Below are 5,748 nucleotides of genomic sequence, written 5' to 3'. Positions count from 1 at the left end.
AAAAAAAAAAAAAAAAAAAACTAAAAGGGAAAAAAAATTACAAACAAAACCAAACCAACCAACGAAAAAAACCCAAACCCAACCACACCAAGTTTTTAAATGACATTCTTCTTAACCCACTTTAGTTTCCTTGAAAGTGATTTTGATATCGAATGATCCATCTTGTGGAATCACAAAGGATAGCATGAAGACATTGGGTTTTTTTAAGAAGTCTCAAATTTCAAAATGTTGAAGTGAATGATTTCTCCTTCATCCTTTCAAGTGCATATCTGTAAACAGCTCCTGTGCCTGCTCAGGACTCACTGGGGGCTTCCTAGTGGGACTATYCAGTACTTGTACATGAGATGAAGTGGTTTGTAAGAAGGCCTCCCTTTAAAAGCTTTTATTTGCTTGTTCAGTAAGACATTTGTCTGATGTTATCCCTGCTAAAACTGATGTGGATGGAATCAGGCAGACAGCACATGTTACATTACATTACGAGTCTTAACATTTCACTAATTGCATTGACCTACTTCTGTGAATCACAGATTATTCTCCTGCTCATAAAGCACATCTGATTCCTTTACGTAGTTGTTCATGCAACGTGATACAGTTGCAAAGGCCCACAAGGGGATGAACCCTCGTGATTTATCTATCCAAATGGAAGCAGACAGCATCTCTGATTTTCATACTCTGACCACATGCACCAAATGAGGAACAAAGCTCTCTTCTCTTCTGAAACTTGTACACAGTTAATTATTTCTTAACTCTTACTTCCCTTTTAAACAGAGATAACAAAACATTAATTGAAATTAGAAAAGCAGCTGATCAGCTCTGACTTGGCCATGTGGTTTTTCATTTCCATGACAAGTTTCTGCAGGACGTAAGGGGAAACAAAGCACCAATATAGAGACCTCAAAAGGGTATGGGTCAGCCATCAGCTGACATACAAACGAACTCCATTCAGTGTTTCTGTGCTGAACTKCATCTTCTGAATAGATGGATCCTCTGGCTATTCATCAAGAATTTTTACTTAATTGTCATGTATGCATGTAAATCCCAATAAGCTGGGAAGAGTGTCATTGCTCCTCTGCAGTAAGTTAAATGCATTCTATAGGGTAACTAGCTTTTTAAACCTTAGCCTRTTTCTTATGAATAGAAGTGCTAAGAAAAAGCAAATACTCTGCCAGCTAGCTCAGGACTAACATTACTTATATGAAATGCTGAAACAAACCCACTAGGAAAGGTAATCCCTAATGCTCCAACTAAATGTACCATTATGACCCGGCCTGAACTCCCAACTGCAAAGCCAGCACCTGAGACAAGAGCCCACAAACCTGCCCATGTCCTTGTGCCAGCTTCATGCCAGGACTCTGGATCAGGGTCTTTCAAAAAAAAAAAAAAAAAAAAAACCCTGTGGCTTTGAAACTTCCTACTTAGAAATAAAGTCAAGAGACCACTTCTGACATGAACTGTGTCAAACAGACAGCTCTTTATGTCTCCACATAGTAATTTGAAGAGGAATCTTTCAGCTGATGCTTTCCACTCTACATACAAAAGACCCCTGCTGCCAAGAGCAGAGGGAAAAAAAAAAGTTATCAGCTAAACTTAAAACTCCAAAATTACAGGCTTTTCTGTATTTGATTGCTTCTCTAAGCTGCTCTGCTTCAAAAGCAAATCTCATTACTGCTGGTGTAATGATCTCATTGATCATTAAGCGTGACCTTTTACTTGAGTTACAGCAACACTGGAASGATATTTTGATTAAGAATGGATAATTTCTTTTAAATGCATTTGTGACCCTTTTGTGTATTTTTAACAAAATATCATTCAAAATAGTAATGGAATATGCAAGAGCAGAGTGAGCTGCATGCATAGGAACATGTCTATATTGACACAGATAATGTTTTCAAATATATTAAAGCAAAAAGAACATTAAAACATCAACATTAATTCACCCTAAAAGAACATTAATAAGAACATYAATTCACCATAAAAACTCTAAATTTGTCAACTTTTTAAGAAATAAACACCTGGTATTTTCAATATGCCCCYTGGCATTTCTTTGGTGAAAAGTGGAAACTTAAGTTGCAAAGGACCAACATTAGGTCCGTCTGAAGGTATATTTTTCTGGCTGATTTTACTGCTTGCTAAAAGATAAGGCAAATTACTGAGCTCTATTACACATAAACATAAAAGACTAAGTGCCTTGGTTGCATTTGTAGTCTAACATTTTGCAGGCCTAATATCCCTCGTAAAGTGGCCTTAAAATTATGAAACTTATAATTACTCATTTCCCATGTGTTATACTACATGTTAATTTGCTCAAGTCTCTAAAAGCAGCATGGCACTGTAGTAAAAAAAGAAAAAAAAACAAAAAAAACAAGGCAGGGTGGGATGAGGAAATTGCTAGGGAAATGAACATATATCTAAATATACAGGGAAATATATCTRTATCTAAATTTACATCTGACTTCAGTGTATTTATTCTCTTGGACAGAAAAGATATGCACTAACTGCAGGGTCCCAGTCTTGAGAAGATGATCAAGGCTCATGGAATGCAAAAGCCAACTTGCCATAAAAAATGGCTGAAATTTTCCTTCCCAGCAAGGAAAAAGCTGCACTCTGATGATGTGCTTACTCCCATTTCAGCTCTGGGGAGCTGATCTCTTACTGTTCCCAAAGCAAGATGTCAGGAATGGTGGYTGTTTCTCCCGGAACATGCAGTAAGCAAGCTGTCTCACCAGAGAGAATTGCAACAGAATGTGGGCAACTTAATGAGATGCTATGAATTGCTTCAAATTTTCTGCTCAACAGTTAGCTCTCAGGTGCAAGGTGGAGCAACTGCTGGGACAGAAGAGGTGGGGAAGGGCTGGCCACCAGTCAATAGGCAGAGCGATCCYTCAACATTTAGGATTCATGGGGCAGGAGATCTGCCCTGTAGTGCACTGATCCCCTAATAACCTATGAATGCCCTGAAAGGGACATCTGCTGAACTAAATCTTGGATTTAAATTCAATCCATGTGATTTCCTCTCCATTTATCTGCGGCTTTCAAACCACGAGGAGAGCCACTGTGCTGACCAAGAAAGGAAATGTGTCCTTCAGTTAATGTTTTCACTTCCCTGTGTAAAACACAGAAAACATCATTTCACTGACTTGGTGACTCCACGCAATCACCAGACACACGCCCACAGAGTTGTCCATGGGGCTTGCCTGACCACGAGAAATCTGGATGCTGGTCCATGACACAACAAATGGGCAAGAGGCCAACTGTTGAGTCATGAGAGGCCTGACAGCAGCTCTTGCCATAAAAGTGCCCCTAGCACTGTTCCCAGAAAGGTGTTGGACATGAGTGGATGTCTCTGCACCCAGGTTTTATACATTCTTTAATACATCSTGATCTTGATTGGTTTGTCGTCCCATCCCTATAGTTTCCACTGGACAGACTGGCAAAGAGCCTTGTGTAACAGATGGATACATGGTCCCAGCCAGACTGCYTCATCAAGTGCTTCAGTCAATTTTCCATGCCATCATCAGCAGTTGCAGGCCAAAAAGGCAATAGAAAAGGAGAGCTTAATCTGTAAGAAATCATCAGCAAATGAAACCAAGGTTAGATCAGTTCAGTGCATTACTAATTTCATTATTTTGCAATTGTATGCACAAATCACTTCCCATTTTAGAAAGCATGGGAACTTTTTTGATCATTCATGTGCATTGAGCAGAATCTGTCAGAAAGGAAGAATTACTTTTTCTTTGGGAGAACCTACCTCCTGATCATGTAAAGATCAGCTTGAGTAGTAGGTGCTCCCGAGCACAGCCTCTGTAAATCCCACTGTTTGCGTACCCATCTCCCTGCCAGACCTTTAGGTGCTCAGAGCAGCAGTGAAGGGAGGGAATAATGTCTGCTTGTGATGCATGGCCTGAGTGCAACATCCACTGGACAGGGACTGAGTCACCCATTCAAAGCATGAAGTGAAAAATATGGTCCCAGCACTGYTCTGCCACAGATTGCAAATCTTTTCTCCCAGATCCACATTAAAGATTTCCTACAGCAAATGGGAAAAAGGGAGTTTTAGTATCTTGTGAGTCATTGAAGGTACAATTGTAGCACGAAAGATAACCTGTGCTCCATACCAACTCAATGAATGGAACACTTGGAGTGAAGGTACAGTTCCAACTCATTAAATGGCTCACAGAAGAAGTTATATTACCAGCATGCTTACTAATGCTTTACCATGTGTTATCATCGGTAACCTTGCCAGGGTAGGAGTAAAATGCTGTCTGTTGTAAACAAGTCCTTTGAGAAGGCTGAGAACCAGATCTCACAACACRCTGCTGTGTTCCACTCTCTGCCCCAAATTCAAGTAAATAAAAGTTCCTAGAGATTCAAAATTTGCAAATGTGTGTAAAATAAGTTGGTTTCAAACCCCATTTGCTTGAGAACCATAACTGTTCCTTCAGTTTTCTGCTTACAAAATGAGGAAAAGTCTCAAACTGCTTTATCACCAATTAAAACTTACAGCATTTTGAACATCCCTTTTTGGTATGKACGTGAAACCACCACCTCCATGTTGACATGCTGGAGAAAAGGAATTTTAGAGCATTAATCTGCAACCAAGGCAAACCTAAAAGCATGTAAGTGCCACCATCAAGGTAAGCCCCAGTAATATGGCACACCACTCAGTCTACACAAGTCCCAATCAGAAAACACTTTGGRGTTTCTTTTGTAAATTTTGTCTTAACTGTAAGGGCTGCTGGTTTGTGAAAACTCAGCTGTTGACATCAAGAAAAAACTTATTACAGGAAAATGAGCTGACCTGCAGCAAATGATTAAGAGTAGGAGCCAAAAGGATCTGGTACCTYCTCATCCCAGGGGAGAAATGCTTTGGTTAGCACCGCTCTCTGCACCTGCAGGGAACACACACAACTGTTTATTTATACAAAGTGAAGGAGGCCTCAGAGCAGATTTGTGTGGTACACATCAGACCACAGCATCAGAAAGTTTTGCTCCAACGCCACTGCATTCTAGTCCCATGCTCAGAGCAAAGCACAGCAACACTGAATGGACTTTGCTAAGGCCAAAGTACATCCWGAAAGAGAAAGGAAAAACCAACAGAAAAGCACAATATCCACAACAGATGAGAAGCAGTAACATGACAGCCCTAACTACTAAGGTGTGTTACTYATGGATAAAGTTTGCATGAATCCTTCATGGATAGCAAGAAAACCCTGCCTACCACAACCAACCAAAACCCAAGAAACACCAACTTAAATCACACTTGGTTAATGATGTGAAAGGCTTAGGAGTTGGAGGGTTTTTGGAGGTGGTGATGGAGGATTTTGGGGTGTTTTTGTTGGGTTTATTTCTGGCTCTCCATTTGCAGCTATTAGAGGCACTGGTCTATAAGTAGAYCAAATACAATGTGGGGCTTCACATTAGCTAGAAATAATCCACAAAAGACATTTCTTGGCTCGTCCSACTTCTTACATTTAGAAAAACCACCCATCATCTGATTCAGACTCCTCACTGTCTTTTTTATTATTATTAATTATTATATGGCTTTCAAATGACACTTTATAAAGTTTTTTTTTGCCTTTGACCATAAGCTAAAAAATTCCAGTACTCAATTTGCTGTACCAGACCCAGAAGACAGCAAACTTGCTTGTTTATCACAGAATGATGCATATGCTATGAGACGGGGGAGGAGGAGGAGGAGGAGAGTCACAAAGGGAGTGGGGAGTGGTTTGCATATTAACAGCCCGTGCT

Source organism: Malurus melanocephalus, unplaced genomic scaffold (assembly GCF_030028575.1).
Source record: "Malurus melanocephalus ecotype Western Australia unplaced genomic scaffold, MMel_1.1 scaffold_68, whole genome shotgun sequence".
NCBI lineage: Eukaryota > Metazoa > Chordata > Aves > Passeriformes > Maluridae > Malurus > Malurus melanocephalus.
This window is presented reverse-complemented; position numbering follows the sequence as displayed.